A 20,299-nucleotide genomic window follows, 5' to 3' on the forward strand; every position below is an offset into this window, starting at 1 on the left:
AGGGAAAGATTGTATGTGGTTACCGAATGTTGTTCGGAGTCCCGGATGAGATCCCGGACGTCACGAGGAGTTCCGGAATGGTCCGGAGGTAAAGATTTAAATATGGGAAGTCCCGTTTTGGACACCGGAAGAGTTCTGGGCGTTATCAGTAACGTACCGGGACCACCGGAATGGTTTGGGGGTCCACCGGGAGGGGCCACCAGCCCCGGAGGCCTGCGTGGGCCAAGTGTGGGAAGGGACCAGCCCCTAGGTGGGCTGGTGCGCCTCCCACAAGAGGCCCAAGGCGCAGGGATGGGGAGAAGGGGGGAAACCCTAGGCCAGATGGGCCTAAGGCCCACCTAGGGTGCGCCCCCCCTCTCTCCCCCTCTAGCCGCCCCCCTAGATGCATCTAGGGCTGGCCGCCACCCCTAAGGGGGGAACCCTAGATGGGGGCGCAGCCCCTCCCCTCACCCTATAAATAGTGGGGGTTTTGGGGCTGCCAAAGACACGGGTCTCCCTCTCTCTTGGCGCAGCCCTACCCCTCTCCCTCCTCGTCTCTCGCAGTGCTTGGCGAAGCCCTGCTGGAGTGCCACACTCCGACACCACCACCACACCGTCGTGCTGCTGCTGGACGGAGTCTTCCCCAACCTCTCCCTCTCTCCTTGCTGGATCAAGGCGCGGGAGACGTCACCGGGCTGCACGTGTGTTGAACGCGGAGGCACTGTTGTTCGGTGCTTAGATCGGAATCGACCGCAAGCTGAATCGCTTCGTGTACGACTCCACCGACCGCGTTCTTGCAACGCTTCCGCATCACGATCTTCAAAGGTATGAAGATGCACTCCCCTCTCGTTGCTAGTAAACTCCATAGATTGATCTTGGTGATGCGTAGAATTTTTTTAATTTCTGCAACGATCCCCAACATTATGTTTTAGTAATCTTTTATATCTATCTCTATCAGATCTCGTCCTTGCAAGTGACCGTGAAGGGATTGACAACCCCTTTATCGCGTTGGGTGCAAGTGTTTTATTGTTTGTGCAGGTGCATAGATTGGAGACTTGCGTGTACCTCCTACTGGATTGATACCTTGGTTCTTAACTGAGGGAAGTACTTGTCTCTACTTTGCTGCATCACCCTTTCCTCTTCAAGGAAAAAACCAACGCAAGCTCAAGAAGTAGCAAGAAGAATTTATGGCGCCGTTGCCGGGGTGATCTACATCAAGCCTACCAAGTACCCATCATAAACTCTCATCTCTTGCATAACATTATTTTCCATTTGCCTCTCATTTTCCTCTCCCCGACTTCTAAAATGATTTTAGAAAAACACAAAAAGATTTGCCTTTTTATCTGCCCTTCTTCCGTTCATCTTTCTGTTTGCTTTTTGGTTGCTTGTGTGTTAGTTTGCTTGCTTGCCTTTATGGCTCAACCCAAGAACTTTGATCTTTACTTTTGGTAGTTGGAGGAAATTGAAAATAAAGCTAGGAGTTTCATGTCCTTACAATTTGAGCATAATAGTTTCTTTAGGAACGAGCTTAAGGAGCAAAAACTTTGATGGAGTATATGAATAAAGATCTCGATGATATGTCGAAAGAATTTTATGGTCTTAAATCTCAATTTTCTCATCTTGAAAATTTAGTAGGTCAAATTTTCGATAAGCAAACCACTTTGGTAAACAAGATGGCCGCTAAACTGGAGTTTTGTGAAAATAATGATGAATATCTTAAAGTGATTGATGTGACTCCTATTGAATCTTTGTTTTCTAATATAAATCTTGATAAATATGGGACTAGAGATGAGTCAACTTTAGTTAAAAGGCGTCCTAGTGATTTGGAGTTTATAGATCTTGATGCAAAAATTGATAAAAGTGGGATTGGAGAGGTCAAAACTTTAAGTAGCGATGAACCCACTCTTTTGGATTTCAAGGATTTTAATTATGATAATTGTTCTTTGATAGATTGTATTTCCTTGTTACAATCCATGTTGAATTCTCCTCATGCTTATAATCAAAACAAAGCTCTTACTAAACATATCATTGATGCTATGATGACATATTTTGAAGAAAAGCTTGAATTGGAAGTTTATGTTCCTAGAAAACTTTATGATGAGTGGGAACCTACTACTAAGATTAAGATTATAGATTATGAGTGCCGTGCTTTGTGTGATTTGGGTGCTAGCGTTTCCACGATTCCAAAAACTTTATGTGATGTGTTAGGTTTCCGTGAATTTGATGGTTGTTCTTTAAATTTGCATCTACCGGATTCCACTATAAAGAAACCTATGGGAATGATTAATGATGTTCTTATTTTTGCAAATAGGAATTATGTGCCCGTAGATTTCATTGTTCTTGATATAGATTGCAATCCTACATGTCCTATTATTCTTGGTAGACCTTTCCTTAGAACGATTGGTGTAATTATTGATATGAAAGAAGGAAACATTAGATTTCAATTTCCGTAAAGGAAGGTGTAGAGACCCGACCCAAAATCGGCCAAGTCTCTATGTATCTGTACCATCCCAAGATCATGCTGGCACACACAATACATTGATGAAAAATTCAAAGTTCAATCACACCCGGTTTATTTCACGATTCTCATCTAGAGTCTTCATTACAATAGAATAAATTCGGCCGAAGGCCAACTCATGAGAAAACTAAATGCTGTGGAAGCGTAGACGATAAGCGAGTCCATCCGACTCCATAGGGCAATCACTGAGCGTAGATCGTAGCCTCACTCCTGGTCAGAAAACTCCTCTACAACATGAGACGTTGCAGCCGTGTAGGTCAGCATTTTGAATATGCCGACAAGTCATAGAGAGAACAATAATAAAAATGCTAACACTATATGCAATTTGGCTGTGGGGCTCTAAGTTTAAGTTTTTGCGAAAAAGCAAAATTTTTCCTACAACAAAAGGACTTGCTTGCAATTACTACAAAATATTGGTTGTTAATGAGATGGTTCCGCCAACCAGTGTCTCATACCCGAAATCATTAATAACCCATCAATTAATTAATTATGTTCGGTGTTGAGATTTCCCAAACACTCTAATTCAACAGGCTCAGTTGCCCGTAACCGGGAACACGGCTAATCGGTTAGGTTTTCACTTCGCGGAGTCTTGTGCACTTTACCCGCAAGAATCGTTCCCTCCTTTATGTCCTCGCACTGCCTGGTGTTTGAAGACGGGACAAACGAAACAGGGTCTTCTGTAGAGTTCCTCTGGGCCACTGCCAGTGCCCATCCAATCCTACCATTCTTCTACATCTCGTAGCATCGTCCGGCCAGAGTCACGCCTAAGGTCGACCAAGCCAGAGCCCATAATGGCTTGCGGCTGCACAGGTAAGCTTCCGGTCAAGGTGTATCCATCCGTCTCTTCGTGGCTGGGTGAAGCTTTCCTCAAGATGTCATGGCGCTTCTCCATGCATCCCGGCCATCCGCTAATTGCTCCAGGGTGCCCATGAACCGTCCTCCACCCAGTAGTGAATTTGAAGTCCATCTTGAGCTTGAAGTCATGGGGTTGTCATCATATTGTCTCTCACATCTCACATGTGAACCACTCAACCAACCCCGTCTACGAAAGCATAGCAATCAACTACATCGTCCCAGGCATTGGTAACAAGGGGAATTGGGTTCAACCTACCACATGATACTACTCAAGAACATAAATTAAAATTCTCCTACTGCATGCATGGTGGGGAGGAAAAATTCTAATGCAACAAATCATAGGTATTGTAAAACATGATCAAATGATTTGCCTGGCTGACGGTCTTCGAACGCTAGTGACTCGTGACAGCAAGCTTCACACTCCGGGAATTCCATTCGAAGCAAACAATAAACACATAAGCATACAACTATATTAACATAACAGCAAGCTAACTAACTTCGCACATAGAAAATCAACCAAAAAAATCAAGGAAAACCAAATGAACTCACAAATAGGCTTTCTTTACTCCAAGCCAACAACTAGCAAAAAAATAGTTTTATCATACAAAAAGTTTTCTCAACAGAACCAAAACAAAAGTTTATTAACTAACAGAAGGGAAAATAGTATAAAAACATTGTGCAAGAAGAATTACATTAAAAGCTATTTTAAAACTCTACTGATGCCTAAAACAAAACTAGTAAGAAAATAAAATAAAACACTTTCTTTTTCTGTAAATAAAAGTTCACCTTCTAACTCTACAGAAACTAATCTGACTAAAAATAAAACAACAAAAAAATTAATCTTAAAGTAATTAAAATAGCAGAAAACAACAACAAAGTAAAAGAAACTAAAACAATGTTGTTTTCATGTAAAACTAATTTTATTAAAATCTAAAAATACCCTAATTAATCCTACTGCTAGGCAATGTAAAAACAAAGCTGTGGCAAAGAGAAACGCTAAAAAAATTAATGCTAGCTCAGTTTATAGCAGAAATACCAATCTGAGTAAAACTCATATAAAACAATTTTTTAAAACTAAAACATGGCCGAAATTATTTTCTACCGAAACTTTAGGAAATTTGCAGACTAGAGCAAAAAAAAATCAATCAAAAACTCTAAATAATCTAAGATATATAAAGTTTTCAACATTGGAACTTTCTATTTTAAAAACAGAAACAAAAATAAAAATAAAAAAATAAACAGGCGCTACCGGGCCGAAGGGGTGCGATCTGCAACTATACAGCACTCGTGTGTTAAATAACTAAACATGCGCATTTAATAAAACCTACCGGTTCGCTTTATAACTAACTAAACCGAATAAACCGTAAACTAAACTAGAGAAAAACCGATCTACTAAAAATAAACCGAACCTTTCGCGGATCTAATCTAAGCCGTACATTAAAGATCTAATAGTGGAGGGCAGGTGCGGGCTTACAGCGACGGCATCGACGGACGGAGACAACGGCGGCGGCTCGGGCGTCGGGCGGCGGGGTGCTCCGTTGGTCCGGGGCGGCGTCGAAGGTGCCGGGGAGGTGCGTCGGTCGAGGCGGGGTCAGTGGTGGCCTCGGTGGTGGTCGAGGACGACGGCGACGGTCGGGGCGACGAGTTGCGGAGCTCGGTGCTCGGCAGCTCCGGTGGTCGACAGCGATGCTTCGGGGTGATGGCTCCGGTGCGATCTGAAGGGCAAAAGGATGTCAGAGGAGCACAACGGGTTGGACTAGGCTAATGGCCGAAGTTGGGGCTGTTGGGGAGGCTCACCGGTGGCGAGGTTCGATGGTGCACTCCGGCGGCAGCAATGAGATCGGTTCGGAGGTGGCAGGTGTTGTGGTAGGTTTTGGAGTAGGGTTTGGGGGGTTCGAGGGAGGAGAGCGAGGGGGTTTTATAGGGCGTCAACTTGGAGGAGGGGGCGGCTTCAGAGCGCGATCCCGCGATGATCGGAACGGCTGCGGCGTCGAGTGTGCTCTGGCGCGGTGCGCCATGGGCAAGGGGTAAGAGACAATGGAAGGCCCGGCCTGTCGGTGAGAGAAGAAGAGACAGGGGCGAGCGGGCGACCGAGAGGAGAGGGGTTCGGGCGTGCGGGTGCGCTGGGGCAGGCCGCGGTGTGGTCGGCTGGCTCCTGGGCGCTGGGCACTGTTGGCTGGGCCGGTTGGCCTGGCCAGCTCGGGGGTTTTCTCTTTTTTTTTGAATTGGACAGAGAAGAAAAATAAAATATAAATAGAGAAAAAATATATTTTATATAGGATATATATATATATATATATATCAAAATTCTCAGCAGAAAAAAAATCCTAAATAGTGAACTATTTTTCAGAGGCAAAAACCAAAGTTTATAAAAAACATTTTTTTGAAAATTCCAAATAAAACTCAAATTTGAATTCAAAACTTTTGACGTTATTTTCTTCTGACATTTTTGGAGTGTCATTTTAGCTGCTCTCATACTTTTGCTCAAGTATTTGTCAGGGATATTTGAAATGAATTTTCAAATGCCAAGTTGAATCCAAATTCAAATAAAACTCAAATGCCTCTGAAATTTCCAAATGCCACTCAATTCAAACAATATGCATAGATGCTTAGCTAATAATTGTAAAACATTCCAAATTGAAAATTTGGGATGTTACAAACCTACCGACCTTAAGATGAATCTCGCCCTCGAGATTCGGGTTGGCTAGCAAATAGGTGTGAGTGGTCTCGACGGAGATCTTCTTCCCGCTCCCAGGTGGCTTCCTCCTCGGAGTGGTGGCTCCACAGAACCTTGTAGAACTTGATGATCTTGCTGCGGGTAACTCTGTTCGCAGTCTCGAGAATTCTGACGGGTTTCTCCTCATAAGTGAGATCACTTTCAAGCTGTATGGCCTCTAGGGGCACTGTGTCTCTCAAAGGAATATCGGCCATCTCAGCATGGCATTTCTTCAGCTGGGAAACATGAAAGACATCATGAACTCCTGACAATCCTTCCGGCAATTCCAGCTTGTATGCAACTTCTCCTCTGTGTTCGAGGATTTAGTAGGGGCCTATGAACTGGGGTGCTAACTTTCCTTTAACACCGAATCTCTCAATTCCTCGAAGTGGGGACACACGGAGATATGCTCGGTCTCCAACTTCATATGTTATCTCCTTGCTTTTACTGTCGGCATAGCTTTTCTGTCTCGACTGGGCTATCTTAAGTCTGTCTCGAATCATCTTGACCTTCTCCTCGGAGTCTCTGATAAGATCGGGACCAAAAAAATTTCGGTCTCCAACACCATCCCACAACAATGGTGTTCGGCACCTCCTTCCGTATAGAGCTTCGAAAGGGGCCATCTTCAGACTGGTCTGGTACCTATTATTGTACGAGAACTCTGCGTATGGCAAATTATCATCCCAGCTAGACCCATAGTCTATCGCACAGGCTCTCAACATGTCCTCTAGAATTTGGTTGACTCTCTCGGTCTGTCCATCTGTCTACGGATGAAAAGATGTACTAAACTTCAGCCTCGTACCCAAAGTTTCATGCAACTGATTCCAAAACATTGAGGTAAATGGTGTTCCTCTATCTGACACGATACTCCTCGGAACTCCATGCAGACATATGATCCTGGTCATGTATATCTTGGCTAACTTAGCACTGGTATATGTGGTCTTCACGGGAATGAGATGAGCTACCTTGGTCAAGCGATCAACCACTACCCAGATAGAATCATAACCTGAACGAGTCCTGGGTAATCCCGCTATAAAATCCATTCCAAGTTTTTCCCATTTCCACTCGGGTATCGGCGGAGGTTGAAGTAACCCCGCCGGCTTCTGATGTTCCGCCTTTACTCACTGACAAACATCGCATACTGCTACGTGCTCGACAATATCCTTCTTCATACCTGTCCACCAGAAACTTTCCTTCAAATCCAGATACATCTTGGTGTTGCCTGGGCGAATCGAGTACGGTGAATCATGGGCCTCCTGAAGAATTAACTTCCTGACCTCTGGGTCATTGGGCACATAGATATGATCCTCAAACTATAAAGTTACGTGCTCATCCTCACGAAAACCTTTAGCCTTTCCATTACTCATCCTTTCTTTATCTCCACAATTTCCTTGTCCAACTTCTGGGCTTCACGAATTCTTTCGGCCAAAGTGGACTGAATTTCGAGTGCTGCAACATATCCTCTCAGAACTATCTCCAGTCCAAGATCTCTGAGGTCATCGACTAACTCCTAGGGTAATCCTCCCACTGTAATGGTATTCACATAACTCTTACGGCTGAAGGCATCTGCTACAACATTAGCCTTTCCTGGGTGGTAATGCAATCTCATGTCATAGTTCTTGATCAACTCTAGCCATCTCCTCTGCCTGAGGTTCAACTCCTTCTGCGTAAAAATATATTTCAAGCTCTTATGATCTGTGTAAACATCGCAACTATTTCCGACAAGGAAATGTCTCCAGGTCTCGAGTGCATGCACTACGGCTGCTAACTCCAAATCGTGTGTGGCATAATTCATCTCGTGAGGTCATAGCTGTCTGGAGGTATAAGCTACAACCTTTCCTTCCCGCATGAGCAGTCCTCCGAGTCCTTGACGATAAGCGTCACAATACACCTGGTAATCCTTATGTATGTCCGGCAAAATTAGCACTGGGGCTGTAACCAAACGTTTCTTCAGCTCCTGAAAACTGGCTTCACAATCCTCGGTCCAAATGTACTTGGTTTCCTTCTTTAACAACTCATTCATGGGCTTAGCAATCTTGGAGAAATTCTCAATAAACCTCTGATAATATCCTGCAAGTCCGAGAAAACTGCGGATCTCCTTGATTGAGGTGGAGGACTGCCATTTGGTGACCGATTCAACCTTGGTGGGGTTGACTGCTATTCCTTCTCCTGAAATAACATGTCCAAGGAATCTGACTTCCTTCAACCAGAATTCACATATGCCAAACTTAGCATATAACTGATGTTCACGGAGTGTCTCCAGAACTAGACGCAAATGTTCCTTGTGCTCTTCCTCGCTCTTGGAGAAAACCAATATGTCATCGATGAACACCATGACAAACTTGTCCAGATATTCCATAAATACCTTGTTCATCATGCTCATAAAATACGCAGGGGCATTACTCAATTGGAATGACATGACTGTGTACTCATATAAACCATACCTTGTGATGAAGGCTGTTTTGGGTATATCCTGTTCACGAATCTTCAAATGATGATACCCTGATCGAAGATTGATCTTGGAGAATACTTTGGTTCCGACTAGCTGATCAAATAAATCATTAATCATCGGCAGAGGGTACTTGTTCTTGATGGTTACATCGTTCAACGAACGATAATCCACAACCATTCTCAGGGTTCCATCCTTCTTCTCTACCAAAAGAACTGGGGCTCCCCAAGGTGATGAGCTTGGCCGAATACATCCCCTCTACAATAGCTCATTAATTTGCTTCTTGATCTCTTTCAAATCATTCGGGGGCATCCGATAAGGTCTCTTGGATATTGGGGCTGTGCCGGGCAATAACTCAACCAAAAACTCAATGTCTCTGTCTGGTGGCATTCCTGGTAATTCCTCTGGAAAAACATCGGGAAAATCTTGCACTATGGGCACTTCCTCCTATCCAACTCCCGTGAGGGAATTCACCTGATTCTTCATCGGTGTGCGTCTGGATACATACTTGATCCTCTTCTGCTCTAGGGTGGTGAGCAAAATCATCTTGCGGGCATAGTCGATGTTTCCTTCAAACTTGGTCAACCAATCCATGCCTAGGATCACATCCAATCCCTGGGATTCCAATACTATGAGGTCGGCGGAAAAATCATCATTTCCGATGCTGATGGTCGAATGACAGCCTAAGCCTGCTGTCATCTCTCCTCCTGGGGAAGTGACCTGAAGAGGGCTTCTAAGGGTTCTAGTGGGCAACCCATATTTTTCCACAACTACCCTTGATATGAATGAATGCGTTGCACCAGAATCAAACAGTACCAATACTGGACGTGAATTTAATAAAAACTTACCAACCATAGTGTCTGGCTGATCATAGACGTCCTCCACGTCGATGTGGTTTGCCTAGGGATGAGGAAAAGGATTGGGCTTCTTGGTAGATGACTTTTCGTTGCCGTTGCCGTTTCCATTTCCCCGCTTGGCCTCTGGACAATTGGTGGCATAGTGTCCTGTCTTCTGGCACTTGAAACAGGTGATATGACTCAGATCCTTCTGAGCCGGAGCGGGACGGTGCTGGTTGCCATTGCCTCCATTTCCCGACTTGAAGTTGGTGTTGTTGTTGCGATTGTTCCCATTCCCTCCATGGTTATGTCCTCAATGGGTGTGACCTCCCGGGTATGGGGTGTAGCGAGGCTTCTGCTGAGCTCCCGAGTTGTACTTCCCCTGGCTATACTTTCGCTTGCGGCTATCAATCTGTTGTTGCTTGCCTTCAAGGATGATGGCCTTGTCTACCAGCTCCTGGTAGTTATTTAAGGTAGCCACCGTCAGCTGCATTCCCAAATCATCATTGAGTCCTTTGAGGAACTTCTCCTGCTTTGCGGCATCTGTGGCCACATCATCCGGGGCATAGCGAGCTAACTGGCTGAACTCATCCATGTACTGCCCCACAGTACGATTTCCCTGGCTTAAGTTGCTGAACTCACGCTTCTTTAGACTAATGGCTCCAACTGAGACATGAGCGGTGCGGAAGGCCTTCTGGAACTGATCCCACGTGATGGTGGTGATGGGATAGGTCATAGGTGGTGGTGTAGTTCTCCCACCAAGAGGATGCGGGTCCATCCAGTTGGTGTGCGGCAAAACGCACCTTCTCAGCATCTATACATCCAGCAGTTGCTAGCTCCCTTCCGATCTTGCGGAGCCAATCATCAACTACAATCGGCTCGGTGCTGCTAGAGAACACCGGCGGATTCAGCCTTAGGAAACGGGTTAGGTTGTCGACAGGGGGTGGTGGCGGTGGATTGTTGTTGTTGTTGCCTTGGTTCTGGATGAGCATCTGCATCAAGGCATTCTGCTGCTGGATCAGCTGGGTGAGCTCTGGCAGGAAGGTGAAACCGGGGTCACATCTCGGAGGCATCTGGTGTTTTTGGAGTGGATGAGAAATTAGAATAGAACAAGGGTCTAATGAGAAAATAGCACTACCAATATGAATGCACAATCATAATCACACCAATCATTTATTCATTCATCTCAAACAAAGTTCAATCTCAGATTACAAAATCTCACGACTAATCCAAAATAACGGTCTAACTGATCGATGGAAAATAAAAATAAAACATGGTGGTCGACTAAATGTTCTTCATCAATTATCCTTGCGTACTCCGGTGCGGCACCTCCTCTTGCTGCATCCTTCGGTGGAGCTCTCTTCATAATCCTGGTCATTGCTCACGAGGGGTCCATCATCTCCACTTGGGAAGAGGTCTTCTCCCTGGTCCATCTTCTCCTCCAATGTGGCAACATATTTCTCCAAGTTCTCGATTCTCTCCATAAAATCCTTGACTTCATCCTCATGCTCATAGTGGGTTCACGTGCTTCATCCTCCCGTTCAATTTCATGAAGCTACAACTTATGGACCGTCTTCAAGTTCATGAAGCTGGTGGGTTGTGCCCACCTGGTGCGCATCTGAATCTCTAGAGTCCTGATGTGGGCCTCCAAGTCTTGGATATATGAGCAAACAGAGTCGTCATCTATGGTGCGGATGATCTCTCCATCTGTAGTCCTGCGAGAAATCATGGTGTAGTCTGATCCAATGAGCTCGGCCCTGTATTCCTCCTGAATGCGTCCAAGTGCACTATAAACTGCTATGTCTCTCCCGAGGATCCAAGTGAGAGCATTGAACCTGAAGTCAATGGGCGCCGAGAAGCTTCCGAAGGTCCTCCCTGGTATGTGCACCTTAATCCTATAGCGACGGTCTCCTGGAAGTGCCATGATAGGGGTCCCGGTGATAGAAGGAAAAGTAATCTTCAATTCCTTGGTGATCTGGACCAGCTTCTTGCCGAAAAGCATCGTCTCATCTGGCTGGCAAAACTCCGGGAGCAGAACTAGGATGAACTTGACGGCCATCTAGAATGTTGAAATCGGAGGGAAGTCAGAAATGAACAGGGGAGAATTACAGAAAAAGACATAAAATAATTTCTTCCTATGGCTTTCCGATCCTAGGGGTTACGTGGTACGGTCAGTGTGTGCTCTGATACCATCTCTGTAGCGACCCGACCCAAAATCGGCCAAGTCTCTATGTATCTGTACCATCCCAAGATCATGCTGGCACACATAGTACATCGATGAAAAATTCAAAGTTCAATTGCACCTGGTTTATTTCACGATTCTCATATAGAGTCTTTATTACAATAGAATAAATTTGGCCGAAGGCCAACTCATGAGAAAACTAAATGCTATGGAAGCATAGACGATAAGCGAGTCCATCCGAATCCATAGGGCAATCACCGAGCATAGATCGTAGCCTCACTCCTGGTCAGAAAACTCCTCTACAACATGAGACATTACAGCCGTGTAGGTCAGCATTTTGAATATGCCGGCAAGTCATAGAGAGAATAATAAGAATAATGTTAACACTATATGCAATTTGGCTGTGGGGCTCTAAGTTTAAGTTTTTGCGAAAAAGCCAATTTTTCCTACAATAAAAGGACTTGCTTGCAATTACTACAAAATAGTGGTTGTTAATGAGATGGTTCCGCCAACCAGTGTCTCATACCCGAAATTACTAATAACCCACCAATTAATTAATTATGTTCGGTGTTGAGATTTATGAAATACTCCAAATCCAGAGGCTCGGTTGTCCGTAACCGGGGACACGGCTAATCGATTAGGTTTTCACTCTGCATAGTCTTGTGCACTTTACCCGCAAGAATCGTTCCCTCCTTTATGTCCTCGCACTACCTAGTGTTTGAAGACGGGACGAACAGAACAGGGCCTTCCGTAGAGTTCCTCTAGGCCACTGCCGGTGCCCATCTAATCCTTCCGTTCTTCTACATCTCGTAGCACCGTCCGGCCATAGTCATGCCTAGGGTTGACCAAGCCAGAGCCCATAATGGCTTGCGGCTGCACAGGTAAGCTTCTGGTCAAGGTGTATCCATCCGTCTCTTCGTGGCTGGGTGAAGCTTTGCGCAAGATGTCATGGCGCTTCTCCATGCATCCCGGCCACCCGCTGCTTGCTCCAGGGTGCCCATCAACCGTCCTCCACCCAGTAGTGAATTTGAAGTCCATCTTCAGCTTGAAGTCATGGGATTGTCATCATCTTGTCTCTCACATCTCACATGGGAACCACTCAACCAACCCCGTCTGCGAAAGCATAGCAATCAACTACATCGTCCCGGGCATTGGTAACAAGGGGAATTGGGTTCAACCTACCACATGATACTACGCAAGAACATAACTTCATTCTCCTACTGCATGCAGGGGGGGAGGAAAAATTCTAATGCAACAAATCATAGGTATTTTAAAACATGATCAAATGACTTGCCTGGCGGACGGTCTTCGAACGCTAGTGAGTCGTGATAGCAAGCTTCGCACTCCGGGAGTTCTATTCGAAGCAAAAAATAAACACATAAGCATACAACTATATTAACATAAAATCAAGCTAAGATACTTCACACATAGACAATCAACCAAAAAAATCAAGGAAATCCAAATGAACTCACAAATAGGTTTTCTTTACTCCAAGCCAACAACTAGCAAAAAATAGTTTTATCATACAAAAAGTTTTCTTAAATGAACCAAAACAAAAGTTTTGTTAACTAACAGAAGGGAAAACAATATAAAAACTTTGTGCAAAAAGAATTACATTACAAGCTATTTTAAAACTCTACATATGCCTAAAACAAAACTAGTAAGAAAATAAAATAAAAAATATCTTTTTCTGTAAATAAAAGTTCACCTTCTAACTCTATAGAAACTAATCTGACTAAAAATAAAACAACAGAAAAAATTTAACCTTAAAGTAATTAAAATAGCAGAAAACAGCAACAATGTAAAAGAAACTAAAACAATGTTGTTTTTGTGTAAAACTAATTTTACTAAAATCTAAAAATACCCTAATTAATCCTACTGCTAGGCAATGTCAAAGCAAAGCACTGGCAAAGAGAAACGCTAAAAAAATTAATCCTAGCTCAGTTTATAGCAGAAATACCAATTTGAATAAAACTCATATAAACCAATTTTTAAAAACTAAAACATGGCCAAAATTATTTTCTACCGGAACTTTAGGAAATTTTCAGACTAGAGCAAAAATAATCAATCAAAAACTCTAAGTAATCTAAGAGACATATTTTTTTTCAAAATTGGAACTTTCTGTTTTAAAAACAAAAACGAAAATGAAACTAAAAAAATAAACAGGCGCTACCGGGCCGAAGGGGTGCAATCTGCAACTCTACAGTGCTCAGGTGTTAAATAACTAAACATGCATGTTTAGTAAAACCTACCAGTTCGCTTTATAACTAACTAAACCGAATAAACAGTAAACGAAACCAGAGAAAAATCGATCTACTAAAAATAAATCGAACCTTTCGTGAATCTAATCTAAGTCGTACATTAACGATCTAACGGTGGAGGGGAGGTGCGGGCTTACATGGACGACAACGACGGACGAAGACAACGGCGGCGGCTCGGGCGTCGGGCGGCGGGGTGCTCCGGTGGTCCGGGGCAGCAGCGAAGGTGCCGGGGAGGTGCGTCGGGTCGAGGCGGGGTCGGTGGTGGCCTCGGTGGTGGTCGAGGATGACGGAGACGGTCGGGGCGATGAGTTGCGGAGCTCGGTGCTCAGCAGCTCCGGTGGTCGACGACGATGCTTCGGGGTGATGGCTCTGATGCGATATGAAGGGCAGAAAGATGTCAGAGGAGCACAACGGGTTGGACTAGGCCGATGGCCGAAGTTGGGGCTGTTGGGGAGGCTCACCGGTGGCGAGGTTCAACGGTGAACTGCAGCGGCAGCAACGAGATCGGTTCGGAGGTGGCAGGTGTTGTGGTGGGTTTTGGAGTACGGTTTTAGGGGGTTCGAGGGACGAGAGCGAGGGGGTTTTATAGGGCGTCAACTTGGAGGAGGGGGCGGCTTCGGAGTGCGATCCCGCGACAATCGGAACGGCTGCGGTGTCGGGCGTGCTCTGGCGCGGTGCACCATGGGCAAGGGGTAAGAGACGATGGCGGGCCCGACCTGTCGGTGAGAGGAAAAGAGAGAGGGGCGAGCGGGCGACCGAGAGGAGAGTGGTTCGGGCGTGCTGGTGCGCTGGGGCAGGCCGTGGTGCGGTCGGCTGGCTGGGCCGGCCGGTTCCTGGGCGCTGCTGGCTGGGCCGGTTGGCCTGGCCAGCTCGGTTTTTTTGAATTGGACAGAGAAGAAAAATAAAATATAAATAGATAAAAAATATATTTTATATAGGACATATATATATATCAAAATTCTCAGCAGAAAAAAATTCCTAAATAGTGAACTATTTTTCAGAGGCAAAAACCAAAGTTTATAAAAAACATTTTTTTAAAATTCCAAATAAAACTCAAATTTGAATTCAAATTTTTTGACATTATTTTCTTCTGACATTTTTGGAGTGTCATTTTAGCTCCTCTCATACTTTTGCTCAAGTATTTGTCAGGGATATTTGAAATGAATTTTCAAATGCCAAGTTGAATCCAAATTGAAATAAAACTGAAATGCCTCTGAAATTTCCAAATGCCACTCAATTCAAACAAAATGCATAGATGCTTAGCTAATAATTGTAAAACATTCCAAATTGAAAATTTGGGATGTTACAGAAGGGCATGGAACTCTTTCCTAGGAAGAAAATTGAGTTGACATATGCATCAATTATGAGAGCTACTTACGGATTGCATACCAAAGATGACAATAACTAGATCTATGTTTTATGCCAGATAGGGGCATTAAACAATAGCGCTTGTTGGGAGGCAACCCAATTTTATTTTTGTTCTTGTTTTTTTGTTCCTGTTTTTGAATAACTTTGTTATCTAGCTTCTGGTTAGATGTGTTTTGGTGTTTTAGTTTAGTGTTTGTGCCAAGCAAGACCTTTGGGATGACTTATGGTGATAGTTGATTTCATCTTGATACAAACATAAACTTGTATATTCCAATGATGGGCTTTCTCAAATTGCCCTAGGTCTTCGTGATCAAGTGACTTGGATGCACACCCACTTAGTTTCTTTTTGAGCTTTCATACACTTATAGCTCTAGTGCATCCGTTGCATGGAAATCCCTACTCACTCACATTGATATCTATTGATGGGCATCCCCATAGCCCGTTAATAATCCTAGTTGATGTGAGTCTATCTCCTTCTTTTTGTCTTCTCCACAACCACCATATTCTATCCACCTATAGTGCTATATCCATGGCTCACGCTCATGTATTGCGTGAAAGTTGAAAAAGTTTGAGAACACCAAAAGTATGAAACAATTGCTTGGCTTGTCATCGGGGTTGTGCATGATAAAATACTTTGTGTGATGAAGATGGAGCATAGCCAGACTATATGATTTTGTAGGGATAACTTTCTTTGGCCATGTTATTTTGAGAAGACATGATTACTTTATTAGTATGCTTGAAGTATTATTGTTTTTATGTCAATATTAAACTTTTGTTTTGGATCTTATGATCTAAATAATCATGCCACAATAAAGAAAATTACATGGATAAATATGTTAGGTAGCATTCCACATCAAAAATTCTATTTCTATCATTTACCTACTCGAGGACGAGTAGGAATTAAGCTTGGGTATGCTTGATACGTCTCCGGCGTATCTATAATTTTTGATTGTTCCATGCTATTATATTATCTGTTATGGATGTTTTATATGCATCGTTATGCTATTTTATATTATTTTTGGGACTAACTTATTAACCTAGAGCCCAATGCTAGTTCCTGTTTTTCCTTGTTTTTGAGTTTTACAGAAAAGAAATATCAAATGGAGTCCAAACTGAATAAAACTTTACGATGATTTTTCTTGGACCAGAAGACACCTGTAGGACTTTTAGATGAAGACACCTAGGGGGGGCGTCCTGAGGGCTTGTGGGCCCCTCAGAGCTCCTCCAACCCTAATATTTGGCCTATAATTTCAGAAATATTCCCAAACCAACAGAGGCGTCCACCAAAATACTTTTCTACTGCCGCAAGCCTCTGTTACTACGAGATACCATCTTGGGACCTTTTCCGGCACCCTGCCAGAGGGGGATTTGATCACGGAGGGCATCTACATCAGCTCTATTGCCCTACCGATGAAGCGTGAGTAGTTTACCACAGACCGACAGGTCGATAGCCAGTAGCTAGATGGCTTCTTCTCTTTCTTTGATCTTCAATACAATGTTCTCCTTCATGTTCTTGGAGTTCTATCCGATGTAATATTCTTTTGCGGTGTGTTTGTCGAGATCCGATGAATTTTGGATTTATGATTAGATTATCTATGAATAATATCTGAGTCTTTACTGAATTCTTATATGCATGATTTCATATCTTTGTATTTCTCTTCGAATTATCGGTTTGGTTTGGCCAACTAGATTGATTTTTCTTGCAATGGGAGAGGTGCTTAATTTTTGGTTCAATCTTGCGGTGTCCTCACCCAGTGACAAAGTAGGGGTAGCGAGAGACGTATTGTATTGTTGCCATCAAGGGTAAACAAATGGGGTTTTCATCATAATGCTTGATTTTATCCCTCTACATCATCTCATCTTACTTAAGGCGTTACTCCATTCTTATGAACTTAATACTCTAGATGCATGCTGGATATTAATTTGTTCACCCATCGTATTATTTTCCTTCAAGAGAGAAGCCTCTAGTGAAACCTATGCCCCCGGGTTTATTTTCCATCATATATTTTCAGATCTATAAACCCAAAAACCCAAAAACACCTTGCTGCAATTTATTTATTTTTATCTTGTTTTACGTTTTAGCAATATTTTATATCTATCTCTACCAGATCTCATCCTTGCAAGTGACCGTGAAGGGATTGACAACCCCTTTTTCGCGTTGGGTGCAAGTGTTTGATTGTTTGTGCATGTGCATAGATTGGAGACTTGTGTGTATCTCCAAGTGGATTGATACCTTGGTTCTTAATTGAGGGAAATACTTATCTCTACTTTGTTGCATCTCCTTTCCTCCTCAAGGGAAAAACCAACGCAAGCTCAAGAAGTAGCATCTCCATTAGCTTGAAATGGAGAACGTGCCCCGCCGCCAAGCTATCGGCACGAGTGAAGGTTTTCCAGCCACACCGAAGAAGCATGACATGAGGTGCAGGGAACTCCACGTCCGCCCGCATACTGCGATTACAGCAGCCCCTCATGTGCAACTTCAATGCTGGTGTCTGTTCTTCCTTCATCACCCTTGCAAAAGGGGTAGGAAGCCGAAGGCGACTGCGCGGAGGCCCGCGCAACTTGACGACGAACTCCAATGGCTGGTCCCCAATGTGGCCTTCCATCGGAGCCGGTGCGGTCAGAGGAGGAGTGATCAGAGCGCCACCACGCCCTCCTTGGCCCCGAGCACCGCGACGGCCGCGCCCGCATCCCGCGGCACCACCTTCTGTGTTGGATTCTGCCCCTGCATTCCCAGCCGGGGTAGGGAGGTGCTGTCGAGAAGAAACCCTCGTCGCTACCGCTGGAGTTCGACAACAACCTCTTTCCCTCACCATGATAGAAGCAAGTTGCAAGAAGGAGGAGGATATGTGTATATGGATGAGCCCCTCGTCCACGCCTCCTTTTATAGGGGAGCATGGCCAGGGGCGGGCTCCTCACCACCCAGGAGGCAACCACCCCACTCCGCCAATCCAGTCCCTCTGCGTCGCTGACGGCATCCAGAATCAACGACCGCCCCCTTAAGCCTATCCACTATGCTAGGTTTTCTGCCATGATACTCATTCCCGCGCCCTACGTGCTCGCCACCAACCCTGCGGAATGCATGCAGCGTATGTGGCGGAAACGTCTGAGGTAGTGGGGTGAGTAAAATGGCGGTTACCGCCCCGTGAACACGGGGCGTGAGCCGCCCGCGGGTCGTGGCATAAATTACCCCCACGTCATCTCACACGACGCACGGGAAGACCGGAAACTGATTCAGTCACAAGTTAATGAAGAAGCAAGGAAGATATCAAGGAAGACATGGATCCCACTGTGGTTGGGCTGAAGTGTTCGCCTGTGTATTTGTTAGGGCCCACCCCAACGATGGCTGGCGACACGTATGAGCCAGGCCCGGGGATTCCTGTCGGTGCAACGAACATTCACGTTTGTTGCCAAGACTTATACACATGCATGATAGCACCCTATATCCAGCACCAAGCATATCAAAGCAAGACCAAACCAAAGGAGCCGCTCTTCGTGAGATTGAGGGGCGGATCAAGAAGACCAAGTCATACAAGACAACAGAACATTACCCTAGGAAGGCCTCCCTTGCCGGGCAGGAGAGCCTGGCCGGGTTGAGGCCGCCCTAAGGACAAGTCCAAGATTACCCCGACAGGCTTGTCGGGACCGCCAAGGACAGGAAATCCCGCGAAGGCACCACGGCTCCACCGCTCGACGACACAAGTCACTTATCAATGTGGTGTTGAGCCTCCAAGATGATTAAGTGGCTTCCACTACGTACGTGGCAGCCCTTTGGAAGACAGATTACCCTCGCATGACACCCGTCCAAGAGGCGTGCCAAACATATAAGCAGAAGACGACTAAGCGGCACGGCAGGCTTGCCGGGCTTCACCCTCCACATGACACCTAGTAGTGCTTTTAATGCACTTTGTCCTAACTACGAGAGTTAGGTATGATAACACTGCTAGCTATCTAATCACTAGACAATCACTGTTTTTCCACTATGGTTACCCCTTGAGCTATAAAAGGAGGTCCAAGGCAACATAGAAAGGGATTCAGACCCCTCATACTTGTACACGCGTAGTTGCTTCCCCTGAGGTCACCTTGCCGGGCTCAAAGCTGTGTGCTGTTGTGTTCCACCATCCAATCCACCAAAGGCAGGAGTAGGGTTTTACGCCTCACGGCGGCCCGAACCTGGGTAAAAGTCTCAGTGTCATCGCCGTCGCGCTGCCCCCATGGCTTCCGCTCTTTGTGCAACGTGATTTCCCCCTTGTCGAACAACAAGGGGCCCGTGGCCCCATATGTGATCGTGTCCACCCACGACACTTGTTTGTGGAACTATGTATTGTATGATGATCGTTCTAATGGTTTCTAGTTGATAAGGTTATGTGGACACATATCCTTGACTAGTATACAACTCGGATGATGAATATGTTTCACAAGTCATGTGCATGGAGATGCTAAACCGATAGTATGAATTCAGGGATGGAGATCATCGAGTCGGACAGACCCACTTTGAGACGCAGTGAGATATTGTCAGGTGTTAGTCTGAAGTACAATGTCTATGCCATGTCCTAGACCTGAGGTCCTCGCATGTTCTCGGGATGAGGATCGACTCACTTAGGGTATATTAAATGTTACTCTGTAACTAGGTAGTTATAAAGGTTGCTTTCGGGTGAGTCGTGAGACATCCGCGAGACATGGCTGACCATGATGGGATTTGCCCCTCCTATACAGAGAGATATTCTCTGGGCCCTCTCGAGTGATCAGATTCGGAAAGCATGGACGTGTGACTTGGGTTAAGTGTTAACCCGGTTCGGGAATCTGTATCATAGTTTCAAGAAGAGAGGTCGATCTACCACAAGGGCAATTACTCGCCTTGATCTTGACACATGTATCGTGAAGGAATGTTTCATATGACACATTATTGAGGTTCGTCAAATGACTTTACGCACACATGAGAGTTGGCACGTTCTGCTAGGAGCCGCTACCAACTATCGACATGTGTACCTAAACCTATAGTGTCGCACACTTATGGGGCTGCAGCCCATTCAGATTGGATCCGAGTGGAAAATGGATGTAGATTCCTAGTGTGCTCAAGTGTTGAGCCCACCTCGGAGGTCTATATAAAGGGGAGTGGGCACACCATTTAGGGT

This window comes from Triticum aestivum, chromosome 1D (assembly GCF_018294505.1).
Source record: "Triticum aestivum cultivar Chinese Spring chromosome 1D, IWGSC CS RefSeq v2.1, whole genome shotgun sequence".
NCBI lineage: Eukaryota > Viridiplantae > Streptophyta > Magnoliopsida > Poales > Poaceae > Triticum > Triticum aestivum.